General features: G+C 45.8%; 1 pseudogene; it reads left to right on the top strand.

Annotated features, from left to right (window-relative positions):
* The first annotated feature begins 6257 nt into the window (after positions 1–6257).
* On the top strand, positions 6258–7877 carry LOC115178637 (high choriolytic enzyme 1-like; annotated as a pseudogene).
* Positions 7878–8130: the final 253 nt, after the last annotated feature.

The raw sequence follows: 8130 nt of genomic DNA, 5'->3' as shown, positions 1-8130 counted from the left end.
TCCAAGCACCCCCAATGCTCCTTCCTTCCCGGCCAGCTCAGTACACTGTTGGCTGGGTACCAAGCCCTCCTTGACCCCATGAGGATAGCCAGGCCTGCTATTCTGGCTGGTGGTAGCAAATACTGTTTGGCTGGAAGTGGACTGTGGAGACACGGTGGGAACTAAAAGAAGAAAACACTTGTTGCTGCGTTTTGGACTGTTCCTAGTGTGACTAGGTCCTTTTGCTGTTAGGGCTTGTTGCTTGTTGCTAGGCTTGCTTGGGATTGAGATGGATGCAAGCTGGCTCTCTGGCAGAGGATTGTATGGATCTTGATTCATGACAAAAAATACATTTCTTTAATTCTTGAATCAACTCATTTAGATAGGCTAGATACATTAAAGCATAAGTCAACAGTCTTGGCATCTGTTGTGATGCAAAGTTGTCCTCTTAGTGGACATTGTAATGACAGCGAACACTTCCTAGCCTATGTGCCATGACACAGCCCAAATGTTATCCAAGTGGAGGGCCTGACATTTAGTGTTAGGACATCGATTTGTCTGAGACGCAGCGTAGCAGTTTGCCCCTCGTCACAGTGTGTGTGTGTGTGTGTGTGTGTGTGTGTGTGTATGAGGGGTTTGCCCCTCGTCACAGTGTGTGTGTGTGTGAGCAGTTTGCCCCTCGTCATAGTGTGTGTGTGTGTGAGCAGTTTGCCCCTCGTCACAGTGTGTGTGTGTGAGCAGTTTGCCCCTAGTCACAGTGTGTGTGTGTGTGTGTGTGTGTGTGTGTGTGTGTGTGTGTGTGTGTGTGTGTGTGTGTGTGTGTGTGTGTGTGTGTCTGTGTGTGTGTGTGTGTGTGTGTGTGTGTGTGTGTGTGTGTGTGATCGGTTTGCCCCTCGTCACAGTGTGCTACTTAACAATAATTGGGTCACATTTCAGATGAGCCATTGCAGAAAAAGCTTCCCTCCCTACCACAAGAGAACATAGACCACCCAGTACTCTCTAAGGGGGTTGTCACCAGGGAACAATCACTTTATCGTCTAGTGGGAAAATGTGGTCATTTTAGTTCAACTACACCCTTAAAACAACCAAATCAAATCAAATGTTATTGGTCACATACACATGGTTAGCAGATGTTATTGCGGGTGTAGCGAAATGCTTGTGTTTCTAGTTCCGGCCATGCAGTAATAACTAACAAGTAATCTAACAATTTCACAACAACTACCTTATATACACACAAGTGTAAGGAATGAATAAGAATATGTACATATAAATATATGGATGAGCGATGGCTGAACGGTATAGGCAAGATGCAGTAGATGGTATAGAGTACAGTATATACATATGAGATGAGTAATGTAGGGTATATAAACATTATATAAAGTGGCATTGTATAAAGTGACTAGTGATACATTTATTATATCCAATTTTTTATTAGTAAAGTGGCTAGAGATTTGAGTCAGTATGTTGGCAGCAGCCACTCAATGTTAGTGATGGCTGTTTAACAGTCTGATGGCCTTGAGATAAAAGCTGTTTTTCAGTCTCTCGGTCCCTGCTTTGATGCACCTGTACTGACCTCGCTTTCTGGATGTTAGCTGGGTGAACAGGCAGTGGCTCGGGTGGTTGTTGTCCTTGATGATCTTTTTGGCCTTCCTGTGACATCGGGTGGTGTAGGTGTCCTGGAGGGCAGGTAGTTTGCCCCCGGTGATGCGTTGTGCAGACCTCACTACCCTCTGGAGAGCCTTGCGGTTGTGGGCGGAGCAGCTGCCGTACCAGGCGGTGATACAGCCCGACAGGATGCTCTCAATTGTGCATCTGTAAAAGTTTGTGAGTGTTTTTGGTGACAAGCCGAATTTCTTCAGCCTCCTGAGGTTGAAGAGGCGCTGCTGCGCCTTCTTCACCACGCTGTCTGTGTGGGTGGACCATTTCAGTTTGTCCGTGATGTGTATGCTGAGGAACTTAAAACTTTCCACCTTCTCCACTACTGTCCCGTCGACGTGGATAGGGGGGTGCTCCCTCTGCTGTTTCCTGAAGTCCACGATCATCTCCTTTGTTTTGTTGACGTTGAGTATGAGGTTGTTTTCCTGACAACACACTCCGAGGGCCCTCACCTCCTCCTGTATGCCGTTTCGTCATTGTTGGTAATCAAGCCTACCACTTTACTACATAAAGATGTATTGTAAGTTGCTCTGGTAAAAGTGTCTGTTAAATGACTACAATCTAAATATAATTCAAACTGAATTTAAGTCAATATAATATATCTCAACAAAATGTTAATTTTTATAAAAAAACACCTGTTCATTCTCACACAGCTCTCTCTCTCCGCCTCCTGTTTTCAAGGTGAACCTTTCAGGACAAACTCAGTCAAGTCAGTTTATCGCTCCCTGTGAATTCACTCCTCCGAGGTGATCCCCTCTTCCAGACAAGAGAGTGTGTGTGCAAGAGACAGGTTGCGTCCCAAATGTCCACCTATTCCCTACATAGTGTACTACTTTTGACCAGAGACATACAGTATGGACCCTGGTCAAAAGTAGTGGGATTTGGGATACAGCCAGAGAGTGTAGAGCTGGCAGTGGGAGCCTTGACAGCCCACACAAATACCCTGCTCTATGTCCGTGTGTGCGGTCATCAGACAGAGCACCACAGTCTGTGCTTTGTACCAAACACACACTCTGTCACGAAGATGAACTCTACACACACACACTACCACCCCCTAGTCAACCCTGTTACTTGAACAAAACCCATCAGATGTGCATTAATAGTCATATCTCTGACAGGCTGATGAGGGAGGCTTGCTAATACACAGTCCCTACAAGATCCAATACTGATTATGATTTGGAAAACTCTACAGCAGGGGTGTTCAAGTCTTAACCTACGAGGTCCAGAGCCTGCTACTTTTCTGTTCTACCTGATAATGACTGGCACCCACCTGGTGTCCCAGGTCTAAATCAGTCCCTGATCAGACAGGAAGAATGAGAAAACTCAGAGGAACTGGCTTCCAGGTCCAGAGTTGAGTTTGAGGGTGCTAGAGGATAACTTTTTTGTTTCATGAAACGTGTTTTTACTTCCATGCTATTACAATGAATTGACATTATGATAAAATAACTAGACACATTGGACCTGAAACTAAAACCTTGTTTCAAATAAAGACCACCTTTAAATCCAACGTCCTTTCGCTCATGTCTCCCGTTCCTTTAACACTTGTACAGATTTGGGGTCTTCATTTGATCATCTGTGTCTTCTGTGAAGATCATCCCCCATCCTCGTCATCCCCATGAAGAGGCCTAGCAAGAACTAAGGCGAGAGAACTAAAGTAGCTCATCTTTCTTGGCAGTGGAGCGGAGAGTCTTTGGAGGGAAGAGTCTTTGGATGTCCTCTTCTTCTGCTGCAGTTGTGGAGACTCCCTAGACTGGAAGACTTCTTGCCTGTGTCTGGATGCATAGAGACTCCCTAGACTGGAAGACTTCTTGGCTGTGTCTGGATGCATAGAGACTCCCTAGACTGGAAGACTTCTTGGCTGTGTCTGGATGCATAGAGACTCCCTAGACTGGAAGACTTCTTGGCTGTGTCTGGATGCATAGAGACTCCCTAGACCGGAAGACTTCTTGGCTGTGTCTGGATGCATAGAGACTCCCTAGACTGGAAGACTTCTTGGCTGTGTCTGGATGCATAGAGACTCCCTAGACTGGAAGACTTCTTGGCTGTGTCTGGATGCATAGAGACTCCCTAGACTGGAAGACTTCTTGGCTGTGTCTGGATGCATAGAGACTCCCTAGACTGGAAGACTTCTTGGCTGGAAACCATGTATTTTATACAGAACCTTCATAGGTGTGTCTGGATTAGGATTATGGGTTGGTGTCCATCCTACCTGTCCTGTACAAACACCCAATGGGAGTTTCTCCCAGTCTAACCCCACAGTTCCAACTAGGTGATGATCCCTTAATAATCCATGTTGGTCAGAGTACACAACACCATGCCTACTGAAAACTTCAGTTTACATCCAGGTGTAATTAGCAGGTCTAAATAGACTTCTTCTGTCCATGTTGTACTATACAAGGGTTAGTGCTTAATTACTGGTTATGGTATCATGCAAGTATTTTATTCAACGTCTGACAGAAGTGCAGTACAATAAAGCTGCCACTAAACGCTGATCTTAGGTCAGTTTTCACCCCTAATGAGAGATAGTTGGTTAATATGCCCCTTTCCCCCTCTCCTCTCCCCCTCTCCTCCTCTCTCTCCTCCTCATTCCATTTGTGTGTTCTCAGCATTGTACTGTAGTGTGAAACTCCTCCATCACATTACAGTGGCATCTCTAATTTCATCTACACACCTTGGAGAGGAACATACAGTGCATCCCAAATGGCACCCTATTCCCTACAAAGTGTATTACTTTTGACAAAAGTAGTGCACAACATAGGGGGGGGCTAGTCAAAAGTATCGCTCTACAGATGCTGTATCTTAATTCGATCCTCCTGTTGTTGCAGGAATTTTCCTGCACAGCAGGAAATGCAAACTTGTAAAAAAAAATTTATCAACCCCTACAGAAATGTCCATTAATTATAATCCACATAATAATTCACTTTTCCTGTTGCGCAGGATTCTTTTCCTGATGTAACAAACGGGCTCACATTAAGATCCTACATCTGTATCTAGGGAATATGGTGGCATTAGAGACCATAGTCTGTCTTGATCATCTAACTCCCATGAATGTTATATGAATCTCTGTATGTGATAAGAGGGTTGCTATCTGCCGTACCACAAGAGTAGAGTCAACTCACAGTCGATTAACTAAGCTTGAACATGACAGCGGTGCAATAAAGACATATTAATCGGGTTGCTAAGGAGTACAAAAATCAAAGGAAAAATAAATAGAAGCTTTGCACTTGTTGATAAGGTAGAATAATTTAAACAAACTTAACATGGGTAGCTTTAATCCTTAGACTACTAGTCATTTCTATATGTGAATGTACCATTAGGGAGGGTGACTAGAGTAGAGTGATGGTTCACCATAGAGGAGTGTGTAGCTTTCAGCCCTATACAGATCTTTATCCTTGAAGTGCAGTTGATCCAAGGTCGTCCCTCACACTGTGTAGCTTAATCAGTGTGAAGCAGAACGTATAGAGACAGCGTCTGTATGTCAGGCCCACGACCATACATCAGGCCCAGTTCTCCTCGCCCTCTCACCTCAGGCGTGATGAATGAAGACAAGGAACTGTGGTTATGTCTGATGATGTGGTGTAGGAAGGAGGAGGGAGTGTACCAGTGTGTGGCACACACATGTAGATAAATACTGGAGGATGAATTACAATACGTGAGAAAGAGAGAGAGAGAGAGAGAGAGAGAGAGAGAGAGAGAGAGGGGGGATATGGGGGAGGGGAGGGAGAGAGGGAGAGAGAGAGAGAAAGGGTGAGGGTGAGAGGGCGAGAGAGAGAGAGAGAGAGAGAGAGAGAGGGATAGAGAGAGAGAGAGAGAGAGAGAGGGATAGAGGGAGAGAGAGAGAGAGAGAGAAAGAGGGTGAGGGTGAGAGGGCGAGAGAGAGAGAGAGAGAGGGATAGAGGGAGAGAGAGAGAGAGAGAGAAAGGGTGAGGGTGAGAGGGCGAGAGAGAGAGAGAGAGAGAGAGGAGAGGGTAGGAGAGAGAGAGAGAGAGAGAGGGATAGAGGGAGAGAGAGAGAGAGAGAGAAAGGGTGAGGGTGAAGGGGGGGAGAGAGAGAGAGAGAGAGAGAGAGGGATAGAGGGAGAGAGAGAGGAGAGAGAGAAGGTGAGGTGAGAGGCGAAGGAGATAGAGAGAGAAGGAGGATGAGGGAGAGAGAGGAGAGATAGAGAGGAGGGATAGAGGAGAGATAGAGAGAGAGGTGATGGTGCTAGGGCGACTAGAGCGAGAAGAGAGAAGAGAGATAGAGTAGCGAGAGGAGAGATAGAGAGCGAGAGAGATAAGAGAGCGAAGAGATAGAGAGAGAGAGAGAGAGAGATAGAAGGAGAGATCAGAGAGAGATACTCAGCCTGTTCTCTATCTGTGGTGCACTCACCCACTCCGTCACCACCCACTTATACCATTCACAATCCTCAACCATTTTAGGATCTCTGCAGTGCTTCTATGGAGTCTAACAGAATCAAAAACAGCATTCCTGTCCCTCCACTCTTCCATAACCATACAAACACTAGCCCCAGACACACAGTCTATGTGTATCCAATACAATGTCTTCAGCATAGCTAGGATTGGATTGATTGGATATAAGGCCTTTAAAACACTGTATTAATGTAAACCGGAATATTGAATGAAATCAAATTGTTACCACTTGTTGACTATACAGTATTGTCTGTCCTTTACCATGTTTCTAGTCACTAAGACTTTAATGCTTCAACCAGGCTACAATGGCCTCAGAGTAGGGCAATTACAATCAGAGTTTCTGGTTTAGGAATGTGTGGGGAGAGTGTGTCTGGTCTGGTGGAGGAGCATCATGACTGTACCAGCATAACTGGACAACTCCTACAGCTCTGATATAGAAACATTACATTACCTGAACTGACCTGAGCAACTAGAAAAAGACACGGCTAACTATTCTGTCTGAAGATTACATAGTAATTCTGAATTACGCATACATGCATCAGTACAGATGTTGGTTGATATGAAATTGATACAACTTTCAACTGAACAATGGGAACAGTGAAACATTTGCTACTTTGGGTACAGAGAGTGATGACCAGCAGGTTCAGCCAGTTCAAGGCTGGATTGGTCACGAGTTGAGGCTTCTGAGAATGTTGTGTCCAGTGTAATCTGGGTCGTCGTCAGGCATCCGGCTGGCCGGGCTGGCCACCACAGGCACAGCAAAAGAGGACACCCAAACATTCTCTCCGACTGCTAAGAAAAATGGTCTACCTTCTTTCTCTCTCCTTCTTCATCCTCTTCCTAGGACTCACACAGGCCCACCCTCTCCAGCTGGGTGAGAAGGATGAGATGGTCTTCACAGAAGACCCAGATGATCTGGTGGACATCACCACCAGGATCCTGGAGACCAACAATGCCACCACAGAGATGCTGATGGAAGGAGACATCATGGTCCCCAGAACCAGGACCGCCATCAGGTGCTTGTGGTCCAACGAATGCCTCTGGGTGACGAAGAAGTCAGAGAACCTCGTCAAGGTTCCTTACACACTCAGCTCAGATTTGGACTATTATTCCCAGGGGAAGATCAAGTACGCCATGAACACCTTCCACACCAAGACCTGCGTGCGCTTCGTCCAGCGTAGCAACCAGAGGGACTACCTTAGCATCGAAAGCAGATCCGGCTGTTCATGGGTTCATGGGTTGGCAAAACCGGAGGTAAGCAGCTCGTATCCCTCGAAAAAAGAGGGTGTGTTAACCACGGTACCATCCAGCACGAGCTGCTCCACGCTCTGGGTTTCTACCACGAACAGAACAGGAGTGACCGCGACAAGAACATCAGGATCAACTGGGAGGATGTTGAATGCGGGGAGGAGCCCAACTTCGACAAAGCGGACACCAACAACCTGGACATTCCTTATGACAACTCCTCCGTCATGCATTATAATAGATGGTTGTTCAGCACTCCTATTCCTGACGCCACTGTGCCCATCGGACAGAGCTTGGAGATGTCTGCGATCGACGTTCAGAGGGTTAACAAGCTCTACAGGTGTTAAAGGGAGGGAAAAGTTGGAGCTGAATCTGATGTCTGAATCTGATGTCTGAATTTAATGTCTGAATCTGATGTCTGAATTGAATGTCTGAATCTGATGTCTGAATTTGATGTCGGACTGTCAATGTTAAAATTATCTGGCATTGTGTTGTTTGAAGGCAACTTGGGGTTAACTCATTTTCTCATGTTCATTACTTGATAGTAATGGAAATAAAAATACATCTCATGAGGAAGCACATAAGTCCTCAATCTTTCTTTTGTCAAGTCATTTCAGTCAATTGTCCACACTATATCATTTAGGGTTAGAGCTAGGGTTAGGGGTAGAGCTAGGGGTAGGGTTAGAGATAGGGTTAGGGGTAGAGCTAGGGGTAGGGTTAGAGCTAGGGTTAGGGTTAGAGCTAAGGTTATGGTTAGAGCTAGGGTTAGAGCTAGGTGTAGGGTTAAAGTGAGGATTAGGGTTAAAGCTAGGTGTAGGGTTAGAGCTAGGGTTAGGGTTAG

The sequence above is a fragment of the Salmo trutta genome, chromosome 38 (genome assembly GCF_901001165.1).
Source record: "Salmo trutta chromosome 38, fSalTru1.1, whole genome shotgun sequence".
In the NCBI taxonomy this organism is placed as follows: Eukaryota; Metazoa; Chordata; class Actinopteri; order Salmoniformes; family Salmonidae; genus Salmo; species Salmo trutta.
This window is presented reverse-complemented; position numbering and strand designations above follow the sequence as displayed.